Source organism: Furipterus horrens, unplaced genomic scaffold (genome assembly GCF_987537825.1).
Source record: "Furipterus horrens unplaced genomic scaffold, mFurHor1.1.pri manual_scaffold_5, whole genome shotgun sequence".
NCBI lineage: Eukaryota > Metazoa > Chordata > Mammalia > Chiroptera > Furipteridae > Furipterus > Furipterus horrens.
In genome coordinates this window covers 139709261-139721423 of record NW_028327175.1, presented here as the reverse complement: position 1 = coordinate 139721423, position 12163 = coordinate 139709261, and positions in this window count along the sequence as shown.

Here is a 12163-nt window from a genome sequence, read left to right as displayed (position 1 = left end):
CTTCACCCTTTCCTATATTATTCTTAACTTCCCCCCCTGTCTATTTTTGTATTTACCAATTATGCTTCTTAATCCCTGCACCATTTCCTCATTTATCCCCCTTACCCCTCCCAGCTAATACCCCTCCATATGATCCCCATATCTATGGTTCTGTTCCTATTCTGGTTTGCTTAGTTAGATTTTGTTCTTATTTTTTAGATTCAGTTGTTGATAGGTGTGAGTTTGTTGTCATTTTAATGTTCATAATTTTGATCTTCTTTTTCTTAAGTAAGTCCCTCTGATATGTCATATAATAATGGCGTGGTGAGAATGAACTCCTTTAGCTTTACATTGTCTGGGAAGCACTCCATCTGCCCTTCCATTCTAAATGATAGCTTTGCTAGATAGAGTAACCTTGGTTGTAAGTCCTTGCTTTTCATCACCTTAACTATTTCTTGCCAGTCCCATCTTGCCTGCAAAGTTTCTTTTGAGAAATCAGCTAATAGTTTTATAGGCACCTCTTTGTAGGTAATGCTCTATTTTTCTCTTGCTGCTTTTAAGATTCTCTCTTTATCTTTCACCTTTGGCATTTTAATTATGATGTGTCTTGGTGTGGTCCTTTTTGGGTCTAGTTTGTTTGGGACTCTCTGTGCTTCCTGGACTTGTATGTCTATTTCCTTCACCACATATGGGGAGATTTCCTGCACTATTTTCTCACACAAGTTTTCAATTTCTTGCTCTTCCTCTTCTCCTTCTGACACCCCTATGGTTTGGATGTTGGCATGTTTAAAGTTGTCCCAGAGATTCCTAAGCCTCTCTTCACTTTTTTCAATTCTTGTTTCCTCATTCTGTACTGGTTGACTGTTTTTTTCTTCCTTATGTTCCAAATCATTGTTTTGAACCCCAGTTTCTTTCCCTTCACCATTGGTTTTGTGAGGATTTTCCTTCATTTCACTTAGCATAGCCTTCACTTCTTCCCTTGTGCATTTGCCATACTCAAGCATATCTGTCAAGCCTGTGAGCATCTTTATCACCAATGTTTTGAACTCTACATCTGTTAGGTTGGCTATCTCCTTGTTGCTTAGTTCTCCCACTGGAACCTTGATCCATTCCCCCTTTTGGTCCATACTTCTCTGTCTCCTCATCCTGACAGGCTCCTGTGTTTGTTTGCCTCTATGTCTTAAGTAGAGCTGTCACACCTGTTATATTGTAAGGGGCGGAGCCTTAGGTATTCATCAGTACAGGGCGACCCATTTCACCATGTTGTGGAGCTGTATGTGGGGAAGGAGTCAGAGAGTGAACAATGCCACTTGCTCAGTACTCGCCCCTTTTCCATACACTTCTCCCACTTTGTATGGGACTGGTGCCTCTCTAGTTGTTACCCTGGCTTTCATTTCCAGACTGGGTGGATCTGCAGATGTTCTAGGACCATTGGGGCCCTTTAAACAAGTGGGTACTGCTGAGAGACCAGCAGTTTCTTCCTCTGCCCCAACCCCCACTGGTTTGCACAGTCAGAATCAATGAGGCTTTATTTTCCCCAGCACTGGGACTGTGAGCTGTGTGATCTGGTCTGGTGCTGAAGCACTCCCCAAGTGTCCCTCCTGACTTTTTAAAATGTGTGACTGCACTTTCTGGCAGCTTGGCGCTGCCGCCACTGCCACTGCCACCACTGCTACTGCCACCACACTGCATCCTCTCCACCCCAGCTCTGCCCCTACCTGTCTGGATGAGTATTTCTTCTTTATATCTTTGTTTGTTGGGCTTCCATACAGCTCGATTTTCTGGAACTTCTGGTTGTCTCTAGTTTTGAGGTAGTTGTATTGCTTCTTAGTTGTGGAGGGAGACCCAGCATGTCTGTCTAGGCCTCCATCTTGGCCGGAAGTCCAATATGCTTTATTTTTTTTAATGCTAATAGATTTAAACCTAAAATTGGTGACTTGCATATGCTCTAAAACTCTGTTAAGTGGTCCATGGATATAAAAAGTTAGAGAAACATGGATTGATGGTAAGTATGATGACAAAGTGTTTCGATCTGTGCCTCTGAGTAACACTAATTCACAACTAGCATCCAAAGTTTCAGGAAGGAACTAAAATGACAGAGTTGTTCTCTTCCTAGGTATGAGTCACGGGAATAGGTGTTATATACTATACTATACTATACTATTTTTATAAAACAAAAAACTGTGATTTAGGTAAGTAAAATCAATAGTCACATAAACCGTACACACCAGAAGCAGACATAACTCAGGTCTTCTCACTCCTAATTCAGACCCTGCTTTACACCATTCCTTCTCAGAACTGGAGCCTTTTGGGTGCATTTGGCATAGCACAATGCCTTAGTTATTTAAACCATCAACTTAAAGGACTACTTATCCTGGTACTCAAATTGAGTTGATGGCTACTAACTAGTTGAACTTTCTGTATCACAACTAGGTGCTAGTTGTTCAGCTTTCATTGTGAAACTTCCTTCTATCCCACAAATTGTCTTCCTCCTGCCGCCTTGAGAGAGCATTCAACATAGCTCAAAGCAATGCCTACTGGAGTCCAGAGCTCTTATTCCCTGGACTTTGTACAAAATACCAGTTTATTTTCCTACCCTGCAGCCTGACCTCCAATTTCACTTCCAGACCTGGACATAAGATAAGGAAGTATCTGAATACTAGGATACAGATATACAGATATATATAATCTTTTTAAGCCTTAAACCAGCATTGCAGTTTGGAGTTGAACTGAAGGTTCACACTCATTATATTTGCCCATCTTTTAAAAATCAGTAGTAACTATTTCCACTAGATGGCTGTCTTTACCAAGAAATGTAAAAGTGATGCCAGATTGTGGCAATTTCCAAGTTTTAAAGTCTGCCTTTTACAAAGGTATGCATATGATATATGCAGCCATTTAGTAAACTTACACATTCAAAGCTTAATGATTCCATTTTTTAGCCTCCACTTTGGAAAAAGTCAACAAATGTTAAAAGTGTAATGTACTTTTAAAAAATAGACATTTTGTTTCAGATGGAAATTTTTCTTTTGTTAATTAAAATATATTTGACTTATAGCATTGTGTAAATTTAAGATGTACAGCCTGTTAACTTATTAAACTTACATATTATAATATACTTGCCATTGTAGTGATAATTAGTACCATTATCATTTTACATAATTATCATTTCTTTTTAGTGGATGGAATAATTGAGTTCTAGTTTCTTAGCTAGTTTGATTATTATAATACAATATTGTTGTCTATTGTTGTCTCTAGGATTTATTTGCAACTTGTTTCAAGTTTGTAGGCTTTAACAACATCTAAAAATTTTCTTAAAGAAATAAGTTGTTTCACCCAGAAAAAAAAGACTGAAAGACACGTATGAAAATTATCTCTGGGACTGTTGTTCATATTTTCAGATAAAAAAATACTTGTTGATTATAAAAATTAAGTGTTCAATATTTGGGATAAGAAATTGGCTATTATTCCTTAGTGTTGGCATTTGTTTTGCATCTTTTCTCCAGGTGATAAACATTATTTGTAAGTTAAAATATAATCTATTGAGTAGACTTTATCATATACTAAAATTTCTACTCTAATCATTAATGAGATTCTTACCCTCACATACTTTGTTATTTATTAGTTTCCATTGTGATTTCTTATTGGAGTCATAACTTATTTAGAATTATATTGCTTAATTTCCTAAAATCTTAGCGTTTTCCAGTGAACAGTTTTTGATTTCTAAGTGGATTCATTATGTCAGAGAACACATTCTGTACTATTTCAAGCCTTTGAACTTTTGATGAAACATGTTTTATGACCCACTATATAGTCAATTTTGATCAACGTTCCACATGCACTTGAAATGAATGTGCATTCTGTTGTTGGTATGTGTAATGATCTTCGTATGTCATTTATGTTGTTTTGTTAATTATGTTGTTCAACCCTTCTTTATAGTTACTGATATTTTGTCTGCCTGTTCTACCAGCTATTGAGATCACTATGTTAAAGTGTCCCACGATGACTGTGGACTTTCCTATTTCTCCTTTAGTTCTGTCAAGTTTTTGCTTCAATATACTTTGAAGCTATCTAATTGGGTGTAAAATTGTTATATCTTCCTGAAGAATTCACCTTTTAAAGATTATCAAATGTTTCTCCTTATTTCCAGTAATGTTTCTTGCCTTAATATGTTCCTATCTGATACTGATATAGCAGCATCAGTTTTCTTTTGATTAGTATTTACATGATATACTTTTTAATTTTTTTACTTTCAAATTTTCTATGTCCTTATATCAAAGTATGTTTCTTGTCAGCAGCACATTGTAGTTGTTATTTATTTTACATTCAATTTGACAAGTGTTTTATTAAAATATTTGGTCCATTTACATTTAATTATACTACATGTACATTTAAGTGTATTAAATGTACATTTAATGTAATGATTAATATATATTATGACAATGTCTACTATCTTGTTACTTGTTTTATATCTCACCCCAGTGGTTTTTATCTTTCACATCTTATCTTCTTTTGGGTTAATTAAATAATACTATATGATTCTTTTTCCCATCTATTAGTTATTTATATTTTTAGCTATTCTTTTAGTGGTTAGACTAAATATTATAATTTATTATGGTCTGTATTAGTTTCCTAGGGCTTCCATAAAAATTACTACAAACCAGATGGCTTAAAACAACAGAAATGTATTCTGTCATAGTTCTGGAGGCTTGAAGGCCAAATATCAAGGTGTCAGAAATATCGGTTCTTTCTGAGAGCTCTGAGGAGAAACTATTCTATGCCTCTCTCACAGTTTCTGGTGATAGCCAGCAGTCCTTGGCATCCCTTGGTTCATAGATGTACCATTAAATCTCTGTCTGCATCTTCATATGTCATTCTTCCTATGTCTCTGTATCTTCACAGGACTGTTTTCTTACAAACACACCATGTTGCCCAAGACTTTAATTGGTTCCATCCTACTGCAGTACAACCTCATCTCTACTTCACTAACTACATCTGCAATGACCATATTTCCAAATAAGGTCACATCTGAGTACTGGGGGTTAGAATTTCATGGTATTTTTTTGGAGGAACACAATTTAACCTTCAATACTACAACCTTAAATTAATTATTACTTTTACTACTTCCTGACAATGCTGGGACTTTAGAACACTTCAACTCAATTTACCATTTCCTGCCACTTGTGGTCTTGTTATCATGCATTTAATTTTATATATTTTAAATTGCAAAGAACACTACTTTTCTTTTATATAGTCAAAATCCATTTACTTTTACCCATATTTTTAGCTTTTTTCTTTCCCTTCACTTTTTTCTGCATTTTCTTTTTCCATCTTGGAGCATTTGCTCCCTCTTTTTCTCCTAGTGTGCTGAATCTTTCATTACATGTATGTTAGACCTGTTTGCTAAATCCCATATGTGAACATCTCTTTTTCATAATTGATTTTTTCCTTTCTGTTTTCTTAAATATATTAAAGTTATATTTAATATTTGACTGATATCCATAAGTCTGAATCACCTGCTCTTTCTCTTATGTTTTTGGTCATTTTGTCCTATTTCTTGATCTGCCTGATACTCTTTAATTGGCATTTAGATACTGTGTTGAAAAATGGTAGAACCTGTAGATGAAGAGGACATGTCCAGAGTGAATCCACCATTTTCTCTGCTAGGAGGTAGATTTAGAGCTGATCACTTTAATCCAATCAGGGACTAGAGTTCTTGCTGCCTCTTAATCCTTCCCACAGTGGAGCATAGCCTAGAGACTGAGTAGTTTCCCTCCTCCATGACTTGTCTTGAACTCCAATCCTCAGCAGCCTGGGACAGCCAGAAACTCCACTCTGCTTTTCAGAAACTTTCTGCCTAGCTTCTGAGCCTCATTTCTGCCCTTCACAGCTTCAGAATTCAGCAAAATGACTCACGGGAAAAAAAGAAAGAAAGAAGGAAGGAAGGAAGGAAGGAAGGAAGGAAGGAAGGAAGGAAGGAAGGAAGGAAGGAAGGAGAAGGAAGGAAGGAAGGAAGGAAAGAAAGAAAGAAAGAAAGAAAGAAAGAAAGAAAGAAAGAAAGAAAGAAAGAAAGAAAGAAAGAAAGAAAGAAAGAAAGAAAAAAAAAAAAGAAAGAAGGAAGGAAAAAGAAAGAAAGAAAGAGAAAGAGAGAGAGAAAGAAGGAAAGATGGAAGAAAAGAAAGAGAGAGAGAGAGAACGAAAGAGAGAAAGAAGGAAAGAAAGAAAAAAAAAGAAGAAAAAAAAAACACTGAACAATTGGGCTGTTTTCTGCCCCTCCGGCTTCCAATCTGTGTCACTTTAGACCCAGAAGATTGCCAAATGCTCTGATGGTTTCTCTGCCTTCCAGCAGTGCCCTTTGCCCATGACTTTAATTGGACTTTCAGCCACATTCCTTGAGCACAGAATTGTGGAATTCCCCATGGAAAAACATGGCTGTGGAATGTTATTAGTTCAGCTCTTCATGGTTTTCCCCTCTCCAGAATCTTGACCTCTCAAATTCTAAGTTGCCTTAGCAGCTTACCAATATGCATAAAGAGATTTTTTTTGTTTAACACAACTTCTCTGGTTATTCTTAAAAAGTGCATTTTTCTGCCATAAGCTACACTATTATGCTAAATGGAGAAGACCCAACCACAGAGTTTTAGAGCTTCCCCTTCAGTGAAATTATTGGTTATGCTTTGGAAAGTCAAACTACTAAATAAGAGAGTTTCTCATTTTTTAAAAATCAAGTATATGATTGCCTCTAAATCCCAGATGCATAGTAATTAGTGTGATCCATGGCAAAATGTGAATTTAAATAAATTACAAGAATTTGTCACTGAGCTATTTTGTTAAGAAACAAATGAGAAAAATAAATATACAAAATTTAAAAACAAATATATAATTAAAGCAAGTTGAAAACAAATTTTATGCAAGATTGGAGAGAAAAAAAACTTGCTAAGTTTTTCACAGAAATAGAAATGCTTTTATTACTAAATGTATGATGCATTAACCTTATAAAATAATTTGCAATTTTTTAAAAAAGTGAAGCAAAATGTAAAATTTATTTCATTTACTTCATATTGGTATAGATAATCTAACTAAAATATTTATAAAATAAAAATAGAATTATTTCAAAAAGTATTACACCTCAGTAATTATTAGCGGAGTCTTCTTTTTTACTTCAGGTGTATAGAATTGAAGTGAGTATATTAATTTTATGGCAGGTTAGTATTATCCATGTAAGTAAAGCCCCGTTGTAATTTTTTTTTTAATTTATTTAATGTCTTTTTTTTCTTTATCTCTATCTCTGGCTCCCAACTTCATTTTTTACTTTTTCATTGCCCTTCACTTTTTCTGCATTTTCTTTTCCACCTTGGAGAATTTGTTCCCCCAAGATGAGAGCCTGCATCCCTTCGTACTGTCTCTCTCTTATGTATTTAATGTACAGTAGTCCCTCTTTATATCGCAGTTCACTTATCGCGGTCTCAGTGTATCGCGGGATTTTTAAAAATATTATATTTAATTATTTATCACGGATTTTTCGCTGTATTGCGGGATTTTGCAGTACTGTATACGTATGTTGTTAAAGTTATGTAGGTTTAAAAGTGTGGAATGTGTTTAAGAACATAAGTAGTGTTTATAAAAGTGTGGAAAAGGTTAGTAAGGGACTGGGAATGGTTTATAAGTGTGTGGGAAGGGTTTATAAAGCCTTAAAATACATATAAATATTAAAATAAATGTAAGGTTTCTACTTCGTGGATTTTCACCTATCACGGGAAGTGGAAGTCTAGAACGTAATACCCGCGATAAGTGAGGGAATACTGTATGCTCTTCCAATCTACTTTTCATACATGTATTTGTCCTTGAAAATATTTGATAGTATTTTTGTGTATTTCTTAATTTACACACATGAAAATGTGCCATCAATTGCATTCTTTCTAATTTTTTGTACAACCTTGTTCGCACTGTTCTATGAAAATCCAGCTCATTTCTTCTGACCATTGCACCATATTCAATCATATGCTCATATACTTTCCTTATCCATTCTTTTATGACGGACATGTAAACTGTCCCCAACTCTTGGTTACCATAAGCAACTGCAGTAAACATCCTGTGCATGTCTCCTTGTGCATCTATATAAGAGTTTCTCTGGGGTAAAAACTCCTGAGAGAAAAAACAACAAATATTTCCTGTAAAAAAAGAAAAATGTAAAAGTTCTTCTTACAAAATAAGATGATAATGCATTTCTATCTGCTTTAGCAATAACAAAGCATGCCAAACTTTCTGCCATGAACACAAAATAGCTAAAATGGAAAAGCCAAAGTACCATTCCTATTTATGTAGAGAAATTCAAAGGAATACAAAAGATTAAAAATAAATAGGCATATAATCAATTCCCATTAAGGTAACAAGGTAAACACTGAGCCAAAGCTTCCTCACTAAATCATTTTGCAGTTGCTGTCTCATTCTCAAACCCCTGCAGCATCATCCTTAAGCAGAGGTCACTTGGTAACTTTTTTTAATGCTCTTTTCACTTATTCATTTAATCCACTTTCTCAGTCCGCCATGTTCTTGTGAACTTTCAATCCTACACATACCCACGTTTGACAAATATTTCTCACAACAATTAGTGGCTCTGAGTATTAATTTCCTAGGGCTGCTGAAAGTAAGTAGCACAAACTGGGTGGCTTATAAAAACAGAAATTTATTCTCTCACAATTCTGGAAGCTAGAAGTCTGAAATCAAAGTGTCAGCAGAGCAGAACCATGCTTCCTCTGAAACATTCTATGGAGGACCTTTCCCTGCCTCTTCGAGCTACTGGTGGTTGCCAGTAATTTTCACACTACTTTTTTCCCTGTGTTTGTGCCTGTGTCTTCTTTCTTTTCTTGTAAGGACTCCAGTAATTATATTTAGGGCCCATCTTAATTCAATATGACCTCAACTTAATTATATTAGCAAAGACCCCATTTCCAAATAAGGTCACATTCTGAGGCTCATGTTGGACACGATTTTAGTATTCAACTCAGTATATTCTGCCTTCTGGTTCCTCAAAACTCACGTACATCCTATGCACAAAATACATTCACCTCCGCCACCAAATCTGTCAAAATCTTAACCTATTCCAGTATTAAATCTAAATCTAAAATATCATCAACTCAAAAAAAAGTTCCAAATCTCATCATCTAAATCAGTATTGAGTACAGTCCATCGTGGGGCACAATTCCTCTCTATCCACAAACTTATAAAACTAGACAGTAAACTATCTGCTTTCAAAATACAATGATGGGACAGGCATAGGATAGACATTCTGATTCATAAACTGGAAAAAAAAATGGAAGGAATAAAGGGATTATCTTTCTAAAACAAGTTCACAAACCAGCAGTGCAAATTCCAAATTTCAAGGCTTAGGAGTAGTCCTTTGTGGCCTCTCAGCCCTCTGAGGTGGAAGCTCCCCTCTCTCTGGCCTCTGCACCCATGGCTCGGCCCTTAGAGTTATTCTTGCTCCATTTCATCCTGTCTCTGTTCCCTTCAGTTTGAGCTAGCTGCTTTTGCTAGTATAAAATTCTCAAAAATCTTGTCGATCTTCTGTCAAGATCGATATGACATGATTATAATAGCAATAAAACTAGGATGTGCAAGACCTATATGAAGGGAACTACAATATTTTATTGAAAGTCATTAAAAAACACATAATAAACAGAGATATGTCACGTTCAAGAATGTGAGGACTCAATATTCTCAATACAGCATGTATATTTATATATGTCAACTAATTTATGAATTCAGTGCTAGTCTTATGAAAATCCCAATGGGATTTTCAAGGAATTTGAAATTCTGATTCCAAAATTTATATGGGAGAGCAAAATCTCAGAAAAAACAAATAAGAATAAGGTGTGAGAGCTGCTCTAGCAGGTATCAAAATTTATCATAAACTGTACTGAGATAGTATTAAAGGATATATTTAGATGTATTGGAGGAAGAATACAAATATATAAAATATGGAAATCAATCAATGCAGTGACAGAGAATTCAGAAACAGACTCATGAATATATGGGAACTATAAGTGGCACTGCCACTCTCTTCTGAAAGGAGGGAATTCTTAATAAATGTTGATGAGACAATTTGTTACCTATATGGAATAAAAGCAAAAGAAGAGAAAATACATACCATACTCCAAAATCAAGTTCAGAAGAATTAAGAATTTAAGTATAAAAGGCAAAATTTTTAACCTTTAGAAGAAAATAAGAATAGCTTTGCCACTTCAAGCTAAGGGAGAATTTCTTAAACACACACAGACACAAACTCTAGTTGAAAGTACTTATAAATTCAAGTTACTAAAATTGAGACACCTTTCCATTAGGAAAGTAAAAAAGCAAGCTACAATCTCAGAGAAGATATTTCCAACACATATAACTGACAAAGGATTAGCATGTGGAATATATAAAGAATGTTCACAACTCAAAAGCAAAAGGCAAACAACCCAATAAATAAAACAGGGAAGAGATATAAATAGGCATTTTACTGAAGAGGAAATACAAACAGACCATTAGTAATAAAAAGATACTCAACTTAATTTGCATTTTTAATACTATCTTAACCATTTTTAAATGTACAGTTCAGTAGTGTTAAGTATATTCACGTTGTTGTACAATGTCCAGAATTTTCCATGTTGCAAAACTGAACTTCTATACCCATTCAACAAACCCTATTTCCTTTTCTCCTCAGCCCCTGGTAACCATCACTCAACTATCTGTTTCTATTTATCTACATTTGATGCCTCATGTTATGAACTGAACAGTAACCTCCCTGCAAATTCATGTTGAAGTCCTAACCCCCAGTACCTCTGAATGTGACTGTCTTTGGAGATAATGCCTTTCAAAAGAAAATTAAGGTTAAATAAGGCCATATGAGTGGGCCCTAACCCAATCTGACTTGTGTCCTTTTAAAAGAAGACAACATTTGGACACACAAACACGAGGGATGCATATGAACAGAGGAAAGTCCACATGAGGACACAGCAAGAAGATGGCTATCTGCAAGTCAAGAGAGAGGCCTCAGGAGAAATAAAGCTTGCCAACACCCTGATCTTGGACTTCTAGTCTCAAGAACTGAAAATGAATTTCTGCTGTGTAAGCCACCCATACTGTGGTATTTTATTATGGCAGCCCTAACAAACTAATACACCTCACGTAAGTGAAGTCATACAGCATTTTAGGGGGTGGGGATGCTGGTTTATTTCACTTATCATGTCCTCAAGTTTCATCCATGTTGTAACATACGACAGGATTTCCTCCTCTTTAAAGCTGAATAACATTCTAAGCATACACTACATTTTGTTTATACAAACACCTGTTTGTGGACATTTCAGTTGCTTCCACCTCTTAGCTGTTATGAATAATGCTGTTATGAACAAGGATGTGCAACTATCTCTTCAAGGACCTGCTTTCAATTCCTTTGTCTATATGCTAAAAAGTGGGATTTCTGGATCACATAATAGTTCTATTTTAAATTTCTGAGTAAATGCCAGACTGTTTCCCATAGCCATTGCATCATTTTACTATCCCACCAGCAGTGCACAAGGGTTCCAATTTCTCTACATTTTTACCAGCAACTACTATTTTACTATTTTGTTTTTTTTCTTATAGTAGTCATTTTAATGAATGTGCAACAATATCTCATTGAGATTTTGATCTGTGTTTATCTAATGATCATTTGATATTTTTAAAAACCCAGAGTGTGATGATTTTGGGGGGGGTGGGGGTGGAAGATGGGATAAGGGGGATAAATGGAAATGGAAAAAATACAACAAAAAAAATTTTCAGACTAAGACCTCTTTGAGATACCACATACACCCACTATATTTGAAAAATTAATCTCATAATGCCAAGGGTTGATGAAGACAAAATTTTTTAAAAAACATCCTCCTACTTGTTGCTGCTGGGCATGTACATTATTAATAATCTCTTTGAAAAACAACTTGGCATTACCTTGTAAAATGACATTCACATTCCCTATGACTCAGCTATTCCACTTCTATGTGGTCCTTTCTAGCAATTTTTCAAACCTTAGGTCACCATTCATTTGTGAGTTCTGTAACCCATTTACTGAGAGTCAGTCACAACTAATATTTTTTTAAACATTGGAAAGGTGAATATTGTAGTATTGTTTCAGTTTGTGAACTTTTATATATGTGCGTGTTTA